The sequence below is a fragment of the Malania oleifera genome, chromosome 1 (assembly GCF_029873635.1).
Source record: "Malania oleifera isolate guangnan ecotype guangnan chromosome 1, ASM2987363v1, whole genome shotgun sequence".
In the NCBI taxonomy this organism is placed as follows: Eukaryota; Viridiplantae; Streptophyta; class Magnoliopsida; order Santalales; family Ximeniaceae; genus Malania; species Malania oleifera.
Window position 1 is genome coordinate 50,766,643 of NC_080417.1, and position 26,751 is coordinate 50,793,393.

Below are 26,751 nucleotides of genomic sequence, written 5' to 3' on the forward strand. Positions count from 1 at the left end.
AAGGTTCAGCCTCTGAAGCTCCCTCATGGTTCACACCGTTCTATAATGAATTCACCTCCTTTAGCTGAGATATGCGTGAGGGTCTTAAAACTCTACAAGATAACTATTCCTCCTTAGATCAGCGTCTTATGCACATTGTGCAGATTCGGGGTAGTTCTTCACACAGTGATCCTATGGACACTAGCTCCATACCCCATAGTGATGATTCATCAGCTGAAGAATCTGAAGAAGAGAAAGAATGAGAGGATCAAGAAGAAAAGGAAGCTGGTAATGAGGAGGAAGATGAAGATGAAGAAGAAGAGGAAGAAGACGATGAAGCTTCTAATGGTGCTGAAAGAGATGATGATTAAATGTTCTTAGCTCTAAAAAATGTAAACCTAAAAACAGTTTCTCATTGTGATGTTTTGTATGATTATATGTCACATCTTAGTGATGTGTTTTGGTTTGTATTACTTATAACTTTTTTATGATACTTTGTGCTTTGTACTAAAATGTGTATCCCTTTTTGCATGATGTCAAAGGGGGAGAGATGATTTAGAGAGCAAAAATATGATGTTGAACATGCTATATTCTAAAATTGTTATGATATAATTGTTATGATGCAACTGAATGTCGAAATCTGAAATTGTTATGATATGCTGAAATTGTTATGATACAACTGAGTGTTGAAAATGCTACATGTTGTAAATGCGATATGAATGTTGTATATATACATATATACATGAAAGCTTTTCAAATCCACAAACCTTGTGGAGTTTTGGATTATTTTGGCTTACTTTAAAACATTACTTGAATCTATGTTTATTGTAAGAAGGAGCGTTCTACAAGTATTTCTAAATTTTTGCTCCTTATTTGTCATCATCAAAAAAGGGGAGATTGTTAGCCTAATAAGGCTTTCACCTCTTGTTTTGATGGTAACAAATGAAGGAAAGGTTTGATGACATTGTGTGTTCAAGTAATGATGTTTTTCAGGCAACTTAGAAAGCCAAAACCAACAAAGCTTCGAAAGATCACCAACAAGATTAAAAGTACGTGATATGTCATGAAGTGATCAAAAAGGGAAGCTCAAAGACATCTGAAGATGGAATGAACTCAAAGCTTCAAGATGACCATGAAGTTTTCAAAGAACAAGAAGTGTTTAATTTGTTAGGAAATCTTCATGTAAGTACTTCAAAGGTAAAAATATCATTATGAATGAAATGAAGCTCATTAGGACATAAATGGACTTTGAGAATTTATTTTAAAACCCTGGAAAATCTCTTTCAAAAGTAAGAAAGATGGGAAGCCAAATATCTTTGAAAAATAAAGAAGGAAACTAATTTTGTACTGTCCAGGCGACCCAAGGTGAAATCCTCTGGCGACCGAGGATTTTTGTTGAAGAAAATCAAAACAGGCAGTGTGTCTTCGGCACCTGACCCTATAACTTCAGGCTCCTGAACTCGCTTCAGGTGACCGAGGTTGCACTTTAGGCAACTGAAGTACGGCAACAGGCAGATTTTTTAAACTTCTATTTTTCAAATCTAATTGACTTGCACCCCAATCCTTTTGGAAACGTGAAGGGCACTCCAAGTAAACTTGGGCAGGGCGAATGTGAATTTTTTTCAAGTCTATAAATACATGTTTTATGATCTTCACATTTACACCAAGCATTGAACATTCTTTCAAAATCTCTCTTACTCAAAGCTCTTGTTATCTACTTTAAGTGCTGAATTGCTGCAAATTTCTTGGCAAATTTTTGAACTTTTACATCTTCTCTAAAGTGTCTGATTTAAGTTCTTGATCGTCATCAAAGAGAAGTAAACCAGTGATATTTACATTGAACTTGTTACTTCATTCTTTTGGTATTTTGAATTTGAAATATATTAGTTTCTAAAGTGTACTAATTAGCTCTTTGTGTGAGCATTATTTGTACGCATCTATTTGATTTATTTCTTGTAGATTGACAATTCCAAGGATTGTTTGGATCGTTGGCTAAGCAAGGGGGTATTGCTTAGAGAGGCAGGCTTTAGCCTAAAGGAGTGACTGAATGAGGGGATATCATTTGGAGAAGGCGGGCTCTAGCCTTAACTAAGGAGTGTTGTAAAGGTATTGTTCTGCCCGTCAAAGGAACAAGTTTAGTGAATCCTTTGGTGGTTTGCCAAAGGCGAGGACGTAGGCTGGGTATATGCCGAACCTCGTACAAATCCTGGTCTCACTCTCTCTTTCCCTTACTCTTTATTTTCGATACATATTTAAATTGCGTGGATGGTTTAAATTGAAAATCATATATACTACGTATATTTGGGAATCAAGTAAACTTGAAATCTAATTTTGATTTGGGTTTCGAAAACCGCAAGGGAGTACGTTGGTTATACCATATCTTGCGGAAACCATATGGGAGTGCATTACTTGGTTAACAGTCCAAGGATAAATTAACTGAGAGTTTAGTTGAGTTCTGAATAATTAGAAGAGTGTAGATATTATGTTGTTTGGATGATATATTGCACATCATATTAAAGAAGCAAAACTATCAATACAGGGCTTTATATCAACAAGTACAAATTTCATATATACAGGGCTTATATAAACAAACAAACTATTTTAAGTCCTTACATTGCCAAAGTGGTGTATGTGTTAATTTTGGTTTGGGTTTTTACTTTTAATTTGTGATTGATTGATTGGCTTGGCTATTTGGTTGAATGATTGATTACTTGTTTGGCTAAGAAATAGTATTGTTGATTGGATAAAAGAATCTAAGTTCTTTTGTGATTAAAGAATTAAACAAACAAGTCAAGAATTGTTTAAAAGAAATAAAAGAAGTTTAAGAATTCTCAAAAGGAATTAAAAGAAAGTTTTATAATCCAATTCACCCCCCTCTTGGGACTACACCTTACTTTTCAACAATATACAGGTTTCTAAGGATATTACTTAGTTATATATATATATATATATATATATATATATATGGATTTACATAATAACAATAGGTATATTATATTCTTAGCAGTATGAATAAATAGAAAAACCAAATAATATAGTTGTATTTTAAGCCATGTAGGTGTGAGTTACACAGTATTTACTTGATATCTTCGTTCAGTTATTTATTAGTAAATTATTTATGTAAACTCAGTTGCCACACACTAGTAATAGCATATTTCTTCTTATTGAGCGTTGTATCATCCCAGTAAATCAACATTTTTCAGGTGATCCAGTTAGACGAGCAGATCAGGCTCGCAGGTATAAAGGTCGTCTACACTACCTTGTCTGTAGGGTAAGTGTTATCAGGGGATTGCATTTTTTAGTAGTATTTAAGAGTGTTTGGGTAGAAGATTCTGGGATGATGTGTAATTATATATGTATGTTTTGGGTTAATACTAGATTCTGGTATTGTAAATATGGATGTATGACTTTATGTTTCCGCTGCATAGGTATGCTATTTTGTGAATAGGATTTTCCATAGTGCCCTCCTGGGGCTTGAGATGTTATAGCAGATAATATAGGGGTATCAGAGTAAAATGATTATTAGTATATTTTATATATTATTAGAAAAAAAAAATGGCATGAATTTTCAGGTCGTTACAAGTGACCTTATGGATCAAGCGACTGAAGTCGATGTTTTAAACTTATAACAACACGAATTTTGTTTCTAAATTTGAACGTTTGAGTTTCCAAACTTAAAGCAAACTTGGGGAAAATGATAACTATTATATTTTCGCAATTTAGGGTAACCAATACTCACATACAATTCATAAATTCGTGTTATACTCTTGAAATACTTTCTGAAAAAGCTATTGTGAGTTCTTGCTGAAATACCTAGAGAAATTCTAATTTAATTCTCTGAAATCCACATTCTATACTCAAAATACTTGTGATATATTCGTGAGCTTCACTTTTAAGTTGATTATCTGAAGTATATTGTGCTTTAAATTTGTACAAATTCTGCTTTTTTGTGAGTTATTTTCTTGTACAAATTGTATTTTTCTGTTGTGCAAACTTTGACGGTTCAGGGTTGTTGAATCGTTGCCTAGCGAGAGGTTGTTCTTGTCAGAGAGAGGTCTTCACCTTCAAACGAAGAAAGGGGTGCTTCACCTTGTTCAACAAAGTGGTAAAGGAAATTCTTACAGTGAGTTGCTTGAGGCAAGGATGTAGGCTCTAGCCGAACCTCGTAAAAAACCTTGGCGTTTTGCTTTTCTTCCCTATCTCTTTAATTCTTGCAAATTATAATATGTGTGTATGAGTTTGAATTCATTGGGGAACTTTCTAAACACTGAGTATTATTGATTGTGCTTAACTCAAGTTAATAATTTAGTTTCTTTGAATGGTGGTATAACTTGTCTTGTTGGCTGAAAATTAAGACAAGTTATAAAATCTACATTTTGTTGAGATTAACTAAGGTAAATACCATTGTGATTGTTTATATTGATTCAAAGTAAAATATCTTGTTATCTTTTTCTGATTACTGAATTCTTGAGGATATTAATTGTTTTTGAAATTCAGATTTTGATATTATACTAATTGAATACTGAATTAATTAAAGTTATGTTTGGTTTGTAATTTCAGCTTTCATATTTACATTTAGGATTGTTGAGTGGTTTAATACGGTTGTTGATTAGTTTATTGTGTTTAATATTATAATGGTTGTGGTGATTTAAATTAAAAGGGTTAAAATAATTAATTAATTTTTTTATTTTTATAATATCTATATGAATAATAATAAACAGTTTTTTGTCACTATTTGCTAGTGAAAATAATTATTTTTTTATTTTTGAAATTTTAAATAATTACAAAAATATCACATTGTTTTTCAATTTTCTAAATGTATATAGAAAAGTTGAAAAATAATTTTTGTTATTTTTTAGATTTCCAGCTCTTTATGTATGGAAGCATGAAATTCAAATTTTAGACTTTAACTTGTGTAGTTTATACATAGAGTTTCTCCTAAATCCATACAAATCTAAATCCAAACCGCAGAATATACAATTATAAATATAAAATTACATAAAATTTATAAAATTGAAGTTGTCCATTTTGTAATTATTTTAAAATCTAAAAATAAAAAATATTTTGCGCATTTAAACAACTCTTTATTATTTTATATATTTTTAATACAAATAATATTTTTATAATAATTTATAAAATTAAAATTTTAAAAATAGGAAATATTTTCACAACTAAATGGGCCCTACTCTTTTAGATTAGAATAAATTTTAAATTTTAATACAGAAATAAAAAAATAATATTTTTATAATAATTTTGAAATTAAAAAATTAAAAAAGAGGAAATATTTTCACAACTAAATGGGCCCTTACTTTTTTAGATTAGAATAAATTTAAATTTTTAATAAGAATTGGAAAAGAGATAAAATATAATTAAAATATTTTTTTTAATTTTTCTTTCATTTTTTTCTTATATTTTTAATGTATTGGATCTAATTGTATATGTCTACATACTTGGCAATTAATAGGCTTTCTAAATCTTTTGTTCTAAATAATAACACAAAAACACCTTGAACTTTGATTATATTGCATATTATTTGTTACTTGAAAATTTTTTATTTAAAAAAAATTAGAATATCTTGTTGACTTTTTGAGTCCGATCCGTGTTTTAATACTTACAAAGCACATGTATCTCATGTGTGTACCTAGTACTTGAACATGGTAATAATTCAGAATGCACATATGGAGAATGATACATGGAAGCCCGAGGGACTTAAAGATCATCAAAATTTGGTGTATTCCACAAAGATTTGAAAAGCAAAAGGAAAGAAGACATTTATTTTTCTCAATTGTAATAGCATTTAGTTATTGGGTTGTAATAATGCATATCATACATGATGAGAATTGCAAGCTCAAACTCAGGACCATAGACTAACCTTATGGCCCAAAACTTTTCATGAAAAACTCTCTAACTAAAATGTCATACTCATACACATAAGGTTCGACAATTTTGAGGTCAAAATTAGGGCAAAAACTCATATTTTCAATAACCTCGATCAACCGACCTATGCAATTCTTAAATGCCTCAATCGACCGACCTAGCAAATTTTGTCCATTTACAAAGCCTCGGCCGACCGACCAATGTTTCTTTTGAAATGGCCAACCGACTGGCCATACAATCTTGACCAATTTTAACCCTCGGCCGACCAGCCTGAAAGAAATAAAGAAAGCCCCGGACGACCGAACCTACGAAGGTTCAGCAAATCACTTTGGTCAGCCGACCGGTCACTTGCCACGGCCAACCGAGCCCAAAGCAAATTTCAAAATTCTCTATGAGAGGTCTGAGGGTTATGGTGTGATCACAAGAGGAGGGTGAATTAGGATTTAAAAAATATTTTTCTAATTAAAACTTCACCAATTCTCCACATTAAATCTAATTTAAAAATTAAAGTGTGTATGAAAATGAGAATGACAATAAATAAACATTCATAAATATGTAGAAATTAAAGTACAAGATTTAAATGTGAGAGAAATAAAGAGAGAGAGAGGAGAGAGAGAGAGAGAGAGAGACACACACACACAAACAATATTTGTTATCGAGGTTTGGCCAATCCTGCTTATGTCCCCACCTCAAGCCAAACCAGCTTTGAAGATTCCGCTACCTTTGCTTACTTATCGGGTGGAGCAACACAGCGACAACCTATTCTTAAAGGGCGAGGTAAACTCCAACTCAAATTTCAGGGTTAAGCCACCCCAATAACTACACCTTACAGGATGGTGCTCCTGGTTCTCCTAATCAGGTCTGAACCAATCCAGTGCACATTAAAGGCCAGTACAATCCTCTTTTGACCACATGTCGGGAATACAACAATAATAATAATAAAAGTTTGCATACAAATAAGTGCTTCTCAAACTAAGAAAAGATGTACTCAATGAAGAAATAAAATACACTCTCATATAATATTAAAATGAAGCTCAATCGAGTATGGTATTCCTTTCAAAATATTTTTCAAATAAACCAGTGAGAGTATGGAAAATGATTTTCTTTATGAATATGACCTTTTAAAATATAATTTAAGGCTCCCGAGCAAAATATATGAAAGTGAATATTAGCTCAAGCCATTTTCAAGAAGATATATATATCATTAAATATATATACTCAAAGCATCCTTGAACTAACCCATAGATTTTCTTCAATAAAAATATTTTCAAATAAATGAATAGGAGAAGTTAGAGTTTTCATTTATAATGATTGATCTTTATAAAAACAAATTCGGTAAGGCTTTCTAGCAATATATGTATGAGCTTAAATATATGCTTAAACCTTCAAAACAATTTCAAAATAAATTTCACCAAAATATTTTCAAATAAAAGGTATGGGAGAAATTTGATCTTTGAAAAACATGATAATAAAAATGCTATCAAGCTATATATATAAACTTGAATATAAGCTCAAGTCTTTCTAAATAAAACCTCCAAAATATTTTTCTCCAAAAAGATTTTGAAGAAGAGTAAAAGAAATTTGATCTTTGAAAAACAATAAGAATAAATAGTAGTGGCCTTCAAGCAATATATAGAAACTTGAATATATGCTCAAGCCTTTTCAAAATTACCTCAAGAAAAAGAAGCCTTTGTAGTATAAATATATGAGTTTATAAGTGCTCCAAGCATTCTTCAATAACACACAAGATTTTCTCCCAAGAAGAATTTTCAAAATGAAATAGTGGAGAAATATGAAATTTAAAGCACAAAGGGGTATTAAAAATGAGGGAGAAACAAATAATGAGCAAGTATACTTTCAAGGGGTTTTTTCCACATTTTACAAGTTCTTAGGGTTGATATTTATAGGTTAAAACCAAAACTAGCCGTTTTATGGCCATTGGGGAAAGATATAATATTATATTTAGAAAAACTAGTCTTTTTTGTCCGTTGGGGCGCTTTCTGCGTGAACACCCATTAGTTTGTTGGACATAACTTTACTATAGAACTCCAAATTAGACGTTCTTGATATCAAAAGAAATCTAAGAGTAAATCCACAACGTTTATGTTTAACACTTTTTAAGATAAGAAGTTATGGATTGATAAAAATGCCCATCAATGAGACGAAAGAAACATAAAGAGAATTTTTCTACTGCATAAACCTTTTTGTGTTTTGACCATAACTTTTTCTATATGACTCCAAATTGGACGTTCTTAGTATCAACAAAAATTTAAGAGAAAATCCCACAACTTGTTAAGACAAGATGTTATTAATTGAGTAAAATGCTCATTTCTACTGTATGGTCGGCTGGCCAGTCAACTAACCCCTTTGTAAAAAAATAGTTTTTGCCTTATTTTAACTTCAAAACTATTTTAAAACCTTTGTATAAATTAGACATTTTATGAAAAAGGTTTTTCATATTACTTGAAGGTTCTATGGTCAATCTAAGGTCACGGTTGAGCTTCAATTTTGATCATATGATATGCATGCACATATTAAACCTAAATAATTATTTCAACTTAGAAAATAATAAATAAAGTCTTCAAGTCTTCTGCTCCTCTGATTGTCCATGGAATACGCCTTGGAATATGATCATTAGTGTGCATTCAAGGCTTCCATATTACATCTCTCATTTGTGCCTTCTGCATTATAAATCTGTTCAAAGACTAAACGCACACATGAGATGTGGTTTGTCATAATCAAAACAAGGATCGGACACAAAAAGTCAACATTCTCCTCCTTTTTGATGAGGACAAACAGATGAGTAAAATTGGGTTAGCTTGAAAAGGCTCCCCCTCACATTATGGATAATTCAAAAAGTTATTCAATATAATTAAATTCAAACATATAGACTTCATCATTTTCCAAGTTATGCATTTAAGCTTAGTAGTTTAATTTGCAGTTTATATATTGAAGCTTTCTTAAAAAAAAAAATACTCAATTAAGTACAAAGTTCATTTTCCATTTTTGAACATAAAGGTAAGAGAATGAAATATAATTTTGCTCTTTAACCTTTCCTCCTTTTTTCATAAGCAAAAGGGCAAAAAAAAAAAAAAATATCTCCTTCAAAAAGAAGACCATTTAAAGCTGTAAAGCCCTTAAAATGTAATATTTCATGACACAAACAAATTTTAGTAAAACATGTCATGAAGGAATTTAAGCTCACAAGTAAGAGATAAAATTTAGAAATTATAAGTTCATTCTTTCCATAAAAATTTAAAAACAAATTCCCCCTTGGATATTACTAACAAGTTCTGGGAACAATGCTTGCTAAAAAAAGAAACTTCCACATAAGGACTTAAGCAAGCAAAGAATTTTGTAGTATACGTTTAAGAACAGTCCATAATTTAACCAGAAAACCCAACCATATAGATCTAAAAATTTTTTGAAATTTTAAAATGAGATCATATGGCAAATTTTGAAAGATTGTGGCAAGCAACAAGTTGTCACTTAAGTTTTTCAATAAAATCATCATGCTTTAAAGTACACAAGCCATAGAAAATTTCAAAATAGATCTAAGCCAAAAATGTTTGTGAGCATAATAACATAGAAAGTTAATTTCAGATGCTCCCCCTTTCAATTTGAATCCTCACTTAGATGCTTTTATCTACTTATACTGATACCAATGGTGAAAAATTCATTATGACAGTATAAGCAACAATTTTTACAAATTTACTGGATAAAGATTTGGCATTTCATCCAACCAGTAAAATCATTCTATAGAATAGGATATGATATTCATGGATCCCTAAAAGATTAGGACTCAAGAACAAAAACAATGATGCATATGCTACAATAAAGCTCTATTTTAATTTCTAATGATGGGGCAAAACTCCCATGTATACTCTCAAGCATACATAAGCACATTTATAACTAAGGATGAATTTCATTTAACAAAAACATTCGTCATATGTTCATCCTTTATAATAAAACTTAGCATGCGAGAGATTATAGACATTTAGCACACAAGGTATTCCAAAATACCATTAGGACTCAAAGATAAAAACAATGGAAGATCAGTGCATATGAGTCCACAGGGCAGGTGATTTTAAATCCTTTTTCATAAGGATGGGGCTTAAGCTCCCCTATATATTTGCATGCATACATGAATGAAATTAGTTTAAGAATGATGTTCATTTACACGAACTCATCATATATTCATCCTTTCAAAGGATTTCAGCATGCAGCTGATATTAATCGTTTAGAACACACGCATAACATATTGCACTTTAATTAGCACATGATAGTCAATCAAAGCTATTTTCAAAAATAATGCAGTAGCAATTCAGTTGGGGTTCAAAATAAGATAGCACAACTCCAAAAAGTGTGTGTGAAATGAACAATACACCTATGTCATGCAATATCCCCTAGTTACATGGACTTGAATGTTATATGATGATCAAACATTTGGGTCCGAAGTGAAATTCATAATCCAAGGATTAGGACCAAATGGTATCCATGAACTAGACTTTCCTAGGTACATAGAATGTGTAAGTTTTGAGCATTCAAGGAAAAATCAAGGAACATAAAAATTGTACATGTTTTTCAAATATGCATATACCATTTTAAAATTCAACAAGTACCAACTTATTAAATTATTTTGCATGCCTAATTATATTTATAAAAACTTTAAGAATCCGACCTGAGAATTTTGAATTAAATAAATAATAAAGAAGGAAGAAAATTAAAAAAAAAAAAAAGGAAAACTAGCAAGGTTCATCGACGAGGCTCCTTTTCTCATCGACAAGGTCCCTTCTACAGCTCGGTGACAAAATCCAGAGGTTCGTCGATGAGAGGATGCTGGCGGATTTTTGAAAATTCTAAAATCTCAGGCTTGCCGACGAGGCAAGTTCGTCGTCAATGAACTTCCTTCTTATGCTCGTCGACGAGGACGCCATCTTGTCGATGAGTTTGGCCAGGTCAAAGGGGTCATAAATATCTATTCATTTCTTCATTGCTAAGTAAACTAAAATCCTCTCTCTCTCTCTCTCTCTCTTTCTCTCTCTAGAACTCGAACCACTCTCTCTCTCTCTCTCTCTAGGGTTTCAGGTCATTTGTTACTCGAATCAATGATCCGACGTTACCATGTTGATCAGGAGGGGAATCTCTATGTTTATAGTGGATCGGAATTTCTTTTCGAGGATTTTCGGGTTTTGATCCTAAATCGAGGTAAGTGTTTGACTTTGTTTCTTGTTCAGTAGATCTATAGTAGTTGTGAATATATTGAAGTATTTTTCTTTGGTTTTTAGGTTTGGGGGTCCTGTGTCAGTGTTTTGGACTGATTAAGTTAATGTTTTAGTTTTCGGGAAAGGTAAAGAGTTTCTGTTTATATTAGTTATTTTTACAATCAGAATCGGTTAAACTATGGTTTATGATTTTATGGATGTTTTGGTTACTTATTTGGGAAAATCTATCGGGTGAAATTACGGGATTTTTGGGTTTATGGTTTTTGGGAAATTTGGGGTTATCGAATTTCATCTCAGCTTCTGTTGGAAAATCACGTATTTGAATAAATGGTAATATAGAGATGACTGTACCTTCATTTTATGTTAAACTGTATTCGCGGATTAATTATGATGTGATTATTTGTAACCCAAATAAGTGTGGGATGAGTTGGTATATTGAAATGAGTTGAGTTATGAAATCGTGAAATGAGATATAGGAACGATGGTTCCAAAATTGTTTTCAGGAATCTGTAGAGAACTAATACCGGTTAAATACCGGGGATTTTATGTGATGATTGTTATTATATGGTAAGCATCTAGTTTAATTACCGACAAGCTAGGGCATCCGATTCACTATCGATAGGCCGAGACACCTGGTTATAATTCCAAAGAGTCGCTCATCTGGGTTGTTACCGATGAGTTGGGACATCCGATTTAATTCTGGTGGTGTAATACCGACGAGTCGCTCATCTAGGTTGTTACCGATGAGTTGGGACATCCAATTTAATTTCGATGGTGTAATACCGACGAGTCACTCATCTGGGTTGTTACCAATGAGTTGGGACATCTAGTTTAATTCTGATGTGTTTAGTACCAACAAGTCGCTCATATGGGTTGTTATAAATGAGTTGGAACATCCGGTTTAATTCCGATGTGGATATGTGTTGTGAGATATACTATGCGTTGTGAAATATACTATGTTTTTGTGAAATCGCTGTGTTGTGAATTATTCTGGAACTATGTTGTGAACTATACTAGAACTATGTTGTGAAAATACTGGAATTGTGAAGTATTATGTTTTGCAGTTGAAATAACATTCATGTGCCCACACACTGATAAAACCTATTTCTCCCTTACTAAGAGGTGTCTCACCCCTACAATACAAACATTTTTTCAGGTCCTTCGAGTAGCCGACCCTAGCGTTCTAGCATTCCAGGAGCGTGGGTGTTGATTAGCACTGTTTACACTACAAAAAAAGTGGGTTTTAGTGACGAAAGTATTAGTGACGGTTTTAAAATCATCACTAATAGTGTTGTATTAGTGACAATTTTTAAGAACCGTCACTAATACTTTCGTCACTAAAAAATGCGCAGTAAACAATTTTCGCACAAAAATTTTTTCGAGAATATATTAGCAACGATTCTCGGGTATTAGTGACGAATTAAATTTGTCACTAAAAGTCACTTATTAGTGATGATTAACAAACCGTCACTACTAATATTTATGAATATATGAAAAAAATTTAGTTAAGGGTATTAGTGACGGATCCCCCAATCCGTCACTACTAATGGGGTATTAGTGACAATTTTGAAACTGTTACTACTAGTGTTTTTAATTTAATAAATATAAAAAAAACTTAGTTAAGGGTATTAGTGACGAATTAGGAGACCCGTCACTAATACTTCATGTTTTAAAAAAATAAAAAATTTTAAGTTCAGAATATTAGTGGCGAATTTATAAATTTGTCACTATTGGTCCATTATTAGTGACGGATTTGAGAACCATCACTAATACTTCCTTTTTAAAAAACAAATAAAAAAATTTAAGTTCAGAGTATTAGTGATGATGTTGTATATTCGTCACTAATAAGGGACCAAAAGTGACGAATTTGTAAATTCGTCACTACTAGTTTTTAAAAATAAAAAATAAAAAGTTTTCAGTTTAGAGTATTAGTGACAAATTTGGTAATTCATCACCATTGGTCCCTTATTAGTGACAAATTTCTAGATTCGTCACAACTAGTCCATTATTAGTGACAAAATATGGGCCGTCACTAATGCTATGTTGTTTATATAAAAAAAAAATAGACGGAGAGTAGTAGTGACGGTTTTGAAACCGTCACTAATGCCCAAAGACCACTATTCCTTTTCGCGCGATATTTTCCCTCCCTCCTGCTCCAGCTAGCCTCTTTGCCTCCACCTGTCCCACGAATCTCTCTGGCTCCCAATCTCCCGCTGCTCTCGCCTAGTGTACCTTGTTCGCTAGACATCTCAGTCTCGTGCTCTCGCGAACCTCCTAGTGGACTGCCGGCCTGGTACACCCTCTCCCAGTCTCCCACTGCGACCCCCGTCGAACCCCTTTTATTGACCCTATGGGTCATACCCTGTTTTGATTATGACAAATACTCAGGTATTTAATGATTGTCAAGTTGATGTGCAGGTTTATCTTGGCAGTATCCTATGATGGCACTCGGAGACCCGGGAGAAAACGAAGACTCTAAAGACCCTTGATATAATTGATTTGTTGTAATTTATATTCGGGTCTGTAATACATAAGTAGGAAAGGTCTGTAATAGTAAATAGGTCTTTGGTTTGTAATAAGCTCACACACATCACATGCATGATAATACGTAAGCTCAAACAAACCATGAATGACAATGGACTTTAGAAAGACCTTTGGGTTTTCCCTTCGGTTGACCTTTGGTCGACCGACACCAGACTTTTTCGGTGTCTCTAAATTGGACCCCAAGTGACCTTAGGACACGCACATATGCACATATGTTTATTAGGCACTTGAAATAGACTCATTTGGGTCAATTCGGGACCGAAATGCACACTTGGTGCACTTTCGGTCAACCGGCCAATTCAGTTCAATTTGTCCCGGTCGACCGAAACCGGTCCGGGTCAACTATTTGACCCAGTCCTGGTCGACCGAGCCCTTATAGGTCATTTGACCTCGGTCGACCGAACCACCTGGGAGTCAACAGTTTGACCTCCCGGTCGACCGACCAGATTTGTACTCCAACAACCTAGTCGACCGAGGGGTCTTGGGAGAATTCCCAACGGTCTGGTCGACCGAGCCACGTAGTTCAAAAAGGCCTCGGTCGACCGAACCTCGGAGCTTTAAAAAATCGCCTTTGCCCGGTCGACCGACCACTCAGTTCAAAATGCCCCTAGTCGACCGAGCCACTTGAGTCCTGGTCGACTGAACCACTTTTGGTCGACCGGACCTCTCGGGTTGGTCCAATTTTTACCGTGGTTAATATTTTTCTAAACAGGGTTAAAATGCCTTAAACGTCATTAAACTTTTCTAATAATACCCTATAGGTCCCCAACGGTCATATTTCCTTCCATGGCTATATATATGGGTACATTTGCAAAGATTAATGAGGGATTAGCCACTTTGGTTAAGTAAAAATTCTCTGAAAATCCAAAAGGCCATACTACTCATTCTTAAACCTCCTACACTCATACTTACCTTCTCATACAAATTAAACCCTTTGTAAGTTGATTGAGTGCTAGTCTAAGTAGGTTTGCTCTCCCATTCATATTTGATTGTTTTATTATCTTTGAGAGCTAAACCTTGAGTATTCTTAGGGGACTTTATTAATAAGTCTATCCTAAGAAAACTTTGATAGATCTTCTAAGATTTGCACCTCCATTGCAACATCTTAAGAAGATTGTATTTGTATTTTGGTTGCAAAACATTTTCAAATATCTACTGTGTTATTAATCTTGAAAATATTTGATGAGATATTTGCTAGTGTGATAAAATCTTTGTTGCAATACTCGTTAACTCATATATCTCTTGCTGAATAAAAAGATTGAATATCCTTTTGCAAACCAAACTTATACGTTGCTATAACTTCATATACATATGTGTATTAAGAAAACTTGTTGATTGAAATATATGAAGTCTGGATGATATCTTTGTTTGAGCACTTAAATTGAATATCCTGTGATACAAAGATCATTTAGGTTTGCACTCTCACGTACGCATTACACTGATAGTAAATCTATTTGAGAGTTAACATCTTAGACCACACTGAGCTTACAAATTATTTCATACTGTGGTGTATATTTTTGCGGGAATTTGGGTACATATCTGCTTTACTTGAAAGCACAATCACTGTGCCATTTCAGTATAATACACATTGGTTGTATTTCCAGTCACGGGCCTGAAGAGGGAGACTAGCCCTGGAATAGTCCCGGATTGGCTTAGACCCGGTTAGGAAAGCTAGGTGCGTCGTCCTGTTAAGGCGTGTAGGTTGAGGACACCCCCACTAATTGAACTGGTGTAGGTTGAGGTCAGCCCTGTGTTAATTTGATCTGGTTGTAAACGGTGTCGCTCCACCCTTAAGTGAGCCTTTAGTGGAATCCTCCGGCTTGCGAGCTTGAGGCGGGGACGTAGGCACGATTGGCCGAACCCCGATAACATATCATGTGTTCATTTATATTTCTGCACTTTATATTTACCGCACATGTATGTTATGGGTGAATGATGCGTATGACTTAAATTTCACATTATATTTATCTACGCATTTGGAAATTGAATAGACAGACCCTAGGTTGTGTATATACTGTTGTAGGATAGATTAACCTAGGAGAAAAAGTTTAAATTCCAATTCACCCCCCCCCCTTGGGAATACACCAATTCTAACACCTTTCCCTCCCGCTGTTCCCAGCCGACTGATGGCCTTCTCGCCAGACACCTTGGTCGGAGCCCTAGCCAACTCGTGATCCCTGTCGAACCCTCTCTCCCAGTCTCTTGCTACTCCCAGGTAATACTCAAAATTTATTTTCTTTCTTTTCCTTTTTTTATTTTTATTTTGAGTAATACATCGTAGTTTATCTCTTAATTTATTTATTTATTTTTATTGAAACAAAAATGGAAAAAAAAATATTTTTTAAAAACTTATAAAACTATAAGTAATAAGTTATAAAAATTTTAAACTATAAGTAATGTTTAAACAAGAATGAAATTTTTAGAAAGACAACGTGTTATGCATGTTCTAGGACTAATTACTTTTAGTGTGTATTGTAAAAATTTTGGGTATCCATTTCAAATTTTGGGCGATTCTATCAATTTATGCTTGCAAAGCTAGGTTAGAATTGTGATCTGTTTCTATGCATACATGAACATTATTCTGAACTCCAAAACATTTACCAACAGTTGTAGCCTTATGGATCTAGTATTGTCTGTGCTTACTTGATTAATACAAGTACTTTTTTCTTTTGAAAATTGTTTTTCAAGTGTTTGGTTACTCTAGGAAAAAAAAAACTACTGGGTAAAAAAGACTTTCACAGACTCTAGTTGCAATCTGACGGGGTGCATACAAAGCAAGTTTAAATCGCACAAAGAGAAGGCCCATTCATTTTTCATAATTTGCCACATAACTTGTTGTTTTTCATCGTCATATTGGAGGTTGAAATTATTTTTATATTTGAGTGAAAAAACAAGTTGTTTTTGTACTGTAAAATCTATTTTAATTTCTATATTTTAATTAGTACAATCAAAGATTTATACTAATTCATATTTATATAGATGCTTAAATGTAAATGATCCTATTAAGATAACAATTGTGTTGGGTAGGACCATTTTTGTATCTCTTAGCCTTAGGCATGAAGAAAATTGTTCTTCCCACTTACAACCTGAATGGACCATAGTTTTTCTTATTATTATTTCATGAAACAAATGAATTAAGTTTCAAATTATATTTTTGAATAAAATTTGACATAATAATTTTTTTCTTAATTAATTAAACTAGCTATTGCACACACAAATATAGTTTTACTATACTTTATATAATCAATTTCCACATTTTATATTTTTCCATTTCTTCAACTTCGGGTGATTTTTTCCATCTTTAAAATTACCCCGCTATTGCAATATGAATCATCACCCATTTAATACCCATGTGACCTTCATTTTCTAATATACTTTTTTCCTCATCTAATCCTCCTCTGCTTATTTTCTTGTAGTCACCATGGTTAGAAAAAAATTAGGGAATCTTCTAACTTTTTGTTTGCTATATTTCTTTCCGCTCTTATAGCAATTAATGGATCTTATTCTACCGATTAATCTTTTAGTCATTTTCTATGCAAGCAACATGATCACATGCATTTCATGGAGATTTGACAAGTGGCAATCAAAGTTTTTAATGAATATGAGCATATTTATTTTGCTTCTAGCAAGTGAAGCATGCATAAACTACACTTAGAGTTTGAGAGCCATCTTTGAGTTTTCAAAGTTTATGCTCAAAGTTACATTAGAAATGATAAATAGACATGTATTATTTCAAACGGCAGTAGAAACGGTAGGCCCCTTAAGTTAAGCCCCAATCGCCAATACAAACAAAACCAGAACAGATCCTAATCTTCAATCCCCTGCTCATGACTCCTCCCAGCACTACACTCTTCACGAAAAAAACCAAACCAACCTGCCTCCTCAACGAGTGATGACTCCTCACTCACCATTATGTTAAGGCCAGGGAACTGTTTGGAAGTATGAAATTAAGATTTTAAATTTCAATTTATATTGGTTTTAAAGAATATGTATATAAAAAATTATGTTGAGTTTTCTTTCCCTTTTTTTTTTAAATGTACATAAGTTTAAATCTATGTTTTAAGATCTATGCTCTCAAATACTACCTAAAACTTTTATTTTATAAACTCATACCTATACAAGCCTTCAGCGGAAAATTTTAGCATAGCACATTCAATAACTAAACTCAAAAGTTTTCAGAATATAATCTTTAAAAGGGTATATAAAGAATAATACAAAAAGATTATCACGTCTGCATTGATAATCTTATAATATCATAAGAATTAAAAAATAAGAAGATTTTATGCCATCAAGGTTCACATGCTTAATATCTCATCATTCGTAGTTGGTCAATTGTTAGATTTAAACTAGTTTTATGGCATTATACAATCTGTATCTTTATCTTTTCATCATGGACATCATTAATTGTTGTAGCTATAATCTTAATTAACTAGCATTTATGATATCCATATATATATATATATATATATATATTATTGTATGAATTAGCGTGAAGGCAATGCATTGTATATATGAAATCAAGACCTGATTCAAGATAAAAGTAGTTAAATGACAATGAAAACAAAAAAAAATCAAATCAAATTTGATAATTAATATAGTAGATTGGTTTATATTTTTAAATGTCTAATAAATAGTTCAGATGGAGCTTTATTTTCCAAATTGAACTACTGAAATACATGCTTGTGTTGAACGCCAACTGCATGGCGAATGTAGTACATTGTGAATTGCATGCTGGTAGTGGAATTAGGTTCTCGCATACTCAAACTCACTGGTTTCTTCATGATGCGTATTATTGTGATTTGTTTGCTTGAAACTATCAAGTTTTAGTGTAGTAACTTTTTTGGAAATGTTCAATTTATAGACGGCATGCTGCCTAAATTTCATTAAAGTTTGTCCATAATAAAACTATGTACAAAGAAATATATGCATGATCAGTTAAAACTTAAAGTCATTCTAACTCGCATCTCTCACGTGTTGAAATTTGTAAGAAAAGAGATGATCTTAGGCTTACAATTGAAATTAAAAAAGACTTGGCTAAGAACAACAATCGTAAGTGAAAGGTCAAGAACTAAATTGAAGATGAAGAAAAATGCCAAATTAATTATTGTCATTTCATGTATTCATTGAACCTTAGACTCGTCCAAGAACGGTTACTATACATTCATTCCTAATCGTGCATGTGAGACAAATCAATTGTTATATTTCAATTGATTATTAGTCATACTATGTTGACTAATAATCACTTGAACATGTTAATTATTTGTTTCATTTACGATTAGTAATGTTTGTATTTCAACCATTCATGGATTGTCCAATGTGGATAGTTCAGGAAGTTGTAATTACATTGTTGTCATTGTTCACGCTTTGTCAATTGTCATTATATATTTCAAGCGCGTCTCTAGTTGTGTTCTCTAGGTGCATAATGGGGTGTCGTGACAATTTGTTAGTGATGGAAAACTAGCAAAATTTTCACTTCCCCCATCTCGTGTACTTGGAGAGCCATGGGGAGATGCTTTCGAAATTTATAATGACTACGATGAAGGAATTTGAGAGATTGATTGTAATGTAAATGCAACATTTCTGAATGAGATAGGATCTGTACCCTTTAGAGTATGATAGTTGATTATAGGATTCACGATGCATGCATGATAAACATTATGAGAATATGATGAACACCATTTACTTGAACATATTATAGGGTAATTAATGAACATGGATAAGAGTTAGATGAATGCTCGGGGTAGGTTTTTGGCAGAATACATGAAAGAAGTAGATGATTTCATAGAGTTCGCGCGTCCTCGTGCAGACAAAGCTAGTAGAATAAGGTGTCCTTGTAAGAAATGTCAGAACATAACATTCAAACACATTGATTTGGTCCATTCACATTTGTTATACTTTGGAATGGAGAAAAGTACACAAGATGGGTGTTCCATGGTGAAGATTACATAGTTCAGAGCGATAATGATGATGATGAAGATGAGGGGCAAATGTAGTAGGTGGTGATACACGTTTGGAAGGGTTAATCGAAATGTTAGGTGACTTGCAAAGGGGGATTGCAATGGACACGAGTGATGTTAGTGTGTCGCGTACTGGTGATGAAACTACTTCAGCAGGTACCATACATTGCGATCCTAGTACGTTGAATCGATTCAGTAAACCATTTGCTAATCTCATAACGGATGCACAGGTGCCCTTATATCCAAACTGTAAAAGGTTCTCAAAATTAGAGTTTCTGTTAAAGTTGCTTCATGCAAGGACAATGCATGGGTTATCTCATAGCGCATTCAACATGCATTTAAGCCTCATTAAGGCAGCACTGCCTGATGGTGAAACACTTCCCAAGTCTTTTTATGAGGCGAAGACATACATGCATGAATTGGGTCTCGGTTACACTTTAATACATGCATGAAGGTGATTGTGCACTCTTTTATGGTGAACATGAAAATGCAAACGAGTGCCTAGAATGTGGTGAACCGAGGTATACAACTAATCAGAAGAAGGGTAAAAAGATCCCCAAAAAAGTTTTACGATAATGTCCATTAATCCCGCGGCTGCAACGATTGTATATGTGCAAAAAGACTGCTACAGATATAAGATGGCATCAAGAGAAACGTCTTCAAGATGGAAACACCCTTACCCATCCATCGAACTCCGAAGCTTGGGCCGAATTTGAAAAAATGCATTCGTGGTTTGCTAGTGATCCTAGCAACATCAGACTTGGCCTTGCTTCAGATGGGTTCAATCCATTCAGTAACATGACCAACCCATATAGCATGTGGCCAATTATGATGATGCCATACAATATGCCACCATGGCGATGTATGAAAGAACCTTTCATTTATATCTCTCTACTGATTCCCAGACCGAGTGCACCTGGTAATGATATTGATGTTTACCTGCATCCGTTAATTGACGAGTTGAAAGAATTATGGGAAAAAGGAGTGGAGACATTCGACGTGGACATCGGGACAACATTTTGGATGCATGCTGCAGTCTTGTGGACAATTAATGATTTCCCCACATACGGCAACCTGTCAGGTTGGAGCACAAAAGGTTACTTAGCATGCCCAGTATATAATAAGGATATTGGGTCCTTATCCTTGAAGCATGGCCGCAAGTTATGCTTTACGTGTCATCGTTGTTTTCTACGAACTAGACATCCTTAGAGGACTCGTGGGGTCAGAAGCTTCAAAGGAAAACTTGAATGAAGGTCACTGCCAAAGCGGCTACGTTGGGAAGAGATATTAAACCAGCTAAGGTTGATCAGAGATGTGAAATTTGGGAAACCACCGACTAGTAGAAAAAGAGAGCACGCTAAGTGAGAGTTGAATTGGACAAAGAGAAGCATCCTCTTTGAGTTGCCATACTGGAAAGATCTTCTACTACGCCATAACTTGGATGTCATGCACATCGAAAAGAACATTTGTGAGAATGTCATTAGTACATTGCTTGATATAAATGGGAAGACAAAGGACACTGCAAATGCTCGTCGAGATATGGAAGACATAGGAATACGACCAGAGCTGCACCTGTTTCGTGATAGGGAGAAAATTCTCATGTCATCAGCTTGTTACACATTTTCGAAGGATGAGAAGAATAAATTCATCGAATGGTTGAAATCAGTGAAGTTCCCCGTTGGATATGCATTGAACATAGCTCGATGCATAAACACGAAGGAAGGGAAGATGCTAGGAATGAAAAGTCATGACTGCCACGTCCTTCTACAACGGGTTCTACCCGTTTTCCTTCGTGAACACTTGACTGAAGATGTTCGCTTGGTGCTGATTGAGTTGGGATTCTTTCTTTGGCAGTTGTGCTAAAAAAAATTGAGCGTAAATTTACTTGAATGGTTAGCAGATGATATCGTGATCATACTATGCAAGATGGAGAAAATTTTTCCACCAGCATTCTTCAATGTGATGGTCCACCTAATTGTCCATTTACCAAAGGAGGCCATAATTGGAGGACCGGTTCAATATCGTTGGAAGTATCCTATTGAGAGGTAAAGTATAAAGTCCTTGTATAATGGCCACGTGATTTCCTTGTTTTTATTTTTTTTTTCTCTATTGTGTCTACAAGTCTATAATGCTACGTAAAATGCACAGGTTCTTGTCCACTTTGAAGGGGTACGTGCGCAATAAGGCATGGCTGGAAGGTTTAATCATTGAGGCATACATTGACAATGAATGTCTTGCATTTTGCTTAATGTATCTACATGATATTGACACAATGTTCACTCGTGATGAGCGAAATGTAGACATTCATGCTATTAATGCCGAAGATAAAGAACCCAGGAGCTCTATATTTCAAGAAAATGTTTGGCCTATCGGTGCACGAGTTTACGATTTCATTAATATGGACGACCTAGAAAAGGGTCATTTTTACGTCCTCAACAATTGTGATGAAACTGTTCCATATATCGAGTACGTGGTTCCAAACTCTATACTTTGCATTGTATTTACATATGCATAATTATATACTTACTTGACATTAACATGTACTATTGTTGCATATAGCGAACATAAAACTGAACTCTTGATCCAAAATGAACGAAATGTTGACGAAAGACATAAGAAGGAATTTATCAACTGGTTTAGGAGTCGTGTAAGTAACAAAAACTGCTTAAGTGAGAAGCAATGTATGTTTTCACTATTGACGATTTATTCTTCTAAACTCCTATTTATTTAATAGATGAAAGTCATGTTTTACAATAAGGAACCAACGACAAGTAAAGATTTGTACGCGTTGGCATGTGGCCCCGATCAATGAGTTAACCGCTACAACGGTTGCATTGTTAACGGGTTATGATTTCATACAAAGTCCCTCAAACTACATAGAAGAACCCAAAATTGTGGGATGGCGGTGCTAGCCACAGAAGGAGATGAAGAAATTGACTACTTTAGTGTGTTGGATGACATTATAGAGCTTAGTTATGGACTAAACAGAGTCGTCCACCTGTTCAAGTGTACCTGGTGGGACATCGGCAATAAAAAACTAGGACAAACAAAGATGCCTACTTCTCCAGTGTCATTTTTAGCAAGACCTGGTATCAAAATGACCCTTTTGTGCTTGCGACGCAGGTAGAACAAGTGTTCTACCTTAAAGACACCAAATTGAAGGGTGAATGGCATGTGGCCCAAAAGATTCCTCCCCGAAGTTTGTACACTATTGCAAAAGTTGCAGATAGTGAGATGAGTGCCAGTGAGACTGCATTCCAAGAAGATGAGTCATCTGTCCATGCAGCAGCGCAATCTGCTACAGATGTTGTCGAAGAAGGCGCTGATCCTATACCATTGCATAGGGATGGTGCCAAGGCAGAACACGTAGAGACTTCTGACATTACAATTGAACCTTCTGTAGATGTTTACTTCATCGACGATGAGGAAACTGATGGGGAAGATGAAACAGGAGTCGAGTACTGTAGTGAAGAGAAGACACTTCAGAAAGTGAGGATGATACCGATATTGAGGACGTATAGGGAGGGTAAGCATTTTACTTTTGTCACTATGTTTCTAACATGTGTAAATAACTTAAAAATAGATGTATGCTGCATCCATCTAATATTCATACTTCTTATATTTACTTGTCTATTAATTTGCAGATATGGCACCAGGAGGCCAACATTGGAGAAATCCTTTCAAGCACACGATTATATCGCATGAGGATGATCTAACATCCTCCACACCGGTGGACCCCGTCGGTCCTAATGCGGGGACACCATTGTCTGAGCCATCAGAACCTCAGCCAGACATGGATACCACTTATGCGACTGACACGCAGGGTGAGTCGCCGACCGTCATGAGCAGTGTTGGTATGGATATATTAATTTATTTACATGTCAACTGTTGATGATAGTTATTCACATGTATGATTATATGTTGTTTTTAAATTAACTCTACTTTCAGCATCTACATCCACGATCAGGTCAGACCGTGGTGTAGCAAAGAACATGTTGCTGAAGAAGCACCTGGATAGGACTAAATAGCGGATTCAGATCGACATTCCTCTAGGATACACCACCTCGCTAAACGATTGGTGCACCATGTGGACGAGGGAGCTCGACATTATATGCCGACAGTATGCTCCAATCACCGCATTCAGCTGGCCGCAGGTGACTCAGGAGCAGTGCATTTTGGTAAGTTCCCAAACCCTATAAAGTTGTTTTTAATTTAAATGCTTTTTTACTTTTACTATACTAGCCAATTAACAACTTTCTAACGTTGTAATTGTATTACCTATATATACAGAAAGAGTTTGATATGGACATCCTCGAGGATGACCATGTGAGGAGGGCAACCGACGTCCAATTGTGTAATAAGTTTAAGAGCTATTGCTCGAAAATGCACTCCCATTTTCAAACGATGGGAGATGAAGTAGAAGTGCGGCCATACAATAAGATATCCCAAGAAGATTGGGACGTGGTGTGTCGCCATTTCCACAACCCGCGCTATCAGGTGATGTGTTTGTATTATAATCATTAATTTTTCACAATGATGTCGCTAATATGTCGTCATTACATCTTCTTTGTAGGTCATATGTGAAACAAATGATGCGAATCGCAATGAACTCCCTATGACGCATTGCATTGGATCGAGGCTATTCGTAAATCATCGCCAGGTAATTACTATATATAAAATTATCTGACCATTACATAACATAATACTAATGATCCCTTATATCATTATGTAGCGTGATCCCAAGACTGGCGCAGAGGAGCCACTGCCGGATCAGAGAACACACCAACAGCAATCGGGGGAGTGGTGTGAGGGTGCACAGGACAGACATGTAAGTGAAGCAAAAGATTTAGTTTATTACTTTATTCAAAACATCAAAGTTGTAGTCTTGCTACCTATTTCAGAGGGGAGTCAGCACATGACAGATTTCGAGATCACTTCTTAAGTGCTTGGGCAACGAGTGGGGGGCTGGGTGAAAGGTCTTGGAGTGGTTACATCACCCCAACAGCATCATCATCCATAGGTGCGGCAACTCGTGCAGAGATGAAATGACAGCATCGAGTGGCCGAGTATGACAAGTAGGAGATGGCTCGACAGATGCAGATGATCACTATGGAGAACGTGGAATTAAGATCGGAGGTCTCCAACTTTTGTGCCCAGATGCAAGCCATGATGGATAGGAAACGTAGTTAGAGGAAAGGATGCGCCAATCTGGACCAGATGATGCGGGTGGCTCCTCTGATTAATTATAAGGTATTATGATCACAAATTGAGTTTCATGTTAAATCATGCTAGTCTAGAATGCCTCCTGCATGGTGGATGCAGTTGATGTGTATTGCATTAATAGGCAACATAAATTTGAAGGCTAATTCACCATTGTGAATGTTTTGGGTTCCATAGAAGATGGTTGGACTAAAATTCGAAGAGTTATGAGCCGAATAGATCATGAGAGGAAGGGTCTCAATGGAGTTAAAATGTAGGTTTTGAGATGTGAAATTTCTATTTAATATAAGGGTAAACTTAACATTACATATTTATCACTTTAAGGACTACCAAAATTTTCTTTTATTCTTTAAGAAGTAGTTCAATGCTAGTTGGAAGGTCATATGTATTGCATGTAATTTTGTGTAAATAATAATGCTTAAAATATTTTTATAATTTCAATAAACTTTAGATATATTTTCAAGATGAGTTGATAATATATTGTCATAATTTAGTTTACCAATATTAAAGTGTGAATATTTAGAGTTATTTATAAAAATTAACACCTTGTTTAAAAATTATAAAATACAAACATTGATATGAGATATTATTATAATACCATATAAATATAGGACTTATGGATGTGAAAAATCTTAATAAAAAAGATTATGACACTAATGCTCTTATTAACCTTTTGAAAAAAATTGAAATTTTAATATTTACATAATAAGATGTTTTTTCATTGTTTTTTTTTTTTAATAAAAATCTTGGTATATGAATTCTTAGGAAAATATTAATAATTTATTATAATTTCTAAATTGCCATTTGCTATATAAAATCTTGATCAATTAGTGAGTTTTTTTTTTTTTTTTATTGTATACCTTTCCCTCTTCATCAACCCAGACAGCACCCAACACCTCCGGTGTCTTCAGTGAATACATAGGAGCTGAGTTCAAACATGTCACATTTTCAGACATACCCATTAACCCACAAGTCCAATTCAACTTCATTATCTCCTTTGCCATTCATTACACTGCCTTATCCTCTCCTCGTCCAACAAATAGAAACTTAAGCATCTTCTGGGATTCAGATGATCTCAGCCCCTCCTATGTTTCTTCTATCAAGGGTAAACATTCGAATGTCAAAGTAGCATTTTAAAGCTGATCCTAAAACTTTTGCTTAGTGCATAAGGAAGCTCATAGCGACCCTTAAGGAGAATGGGGTAATCTCTTTTGCTTCTTTAGCTCCATTTGATGAAAACAAAGTTCAGAAACATTACTTGGCTCCGTGGAAGAGTTATGGGAACCTCATAGACTATGTCAATTTTCAGTTTTACGCATATGATAATAAAACATCTGTGTCTCAATTCATTAGCTACTTCAATACCCATATGATTCGGAGGCATGTTATTTTGTATATAGTACAATAGTGGAAAAGCTTATTCATGTCTATTTGGGTTTCACATCGATTTTTCAGGATATGTTTAAGTCATTTAAAAGGTTTTCAACGAGCATATTATCAGATGACTAGAGATAACAATTTTTGTTTAATTATGAATTTAAGATATGGTTACATGGATTACTCTCGTGAATATGCTACATGATTTCATGCTAGTCTAGAATGCCTCCTGCATGGAGGATGCAGTTGATGTGTATTGCATGCTGGTAGTGGATATAGGTTCTCGTGTGCCTTTAACTTCTTATAAATGATCTATTTGAACCTATCAGGTGCAGGTTTTGTGAGAAAACGTCCAATTTACAGATGGCATGCTGCCAAAATTGCGTTAAAGTTTTCCCAAACAAAGAGAAAAGATAGGCTTAGTTTAATGTTAAAATATTTTTGAAAGGATGAGTGAAACTTAGGAATCATAATAAATGAAGCAATGTAGACTTAGTTCATTTAGAACAGACATTCATTTATATGTTTTTGATCTAGTAAGCTTAAAGCATTCATTGTCGTGCCGAAATCAT

General features: G+C 34.4%; 1 pseudogene; it reads left to right on the forward strand.

Annotated features, from left to right (window-relative positions):
• The first annotated feature begins 201 nt into the window (after positions 1-201).
• LOC131162121 (chitinase 1-like) lies at positions 202-26,210 on the forward strand (annotated as a pseudogene).
• Positions 26,211-26,751: the final 541 nt, after the last annotated feature.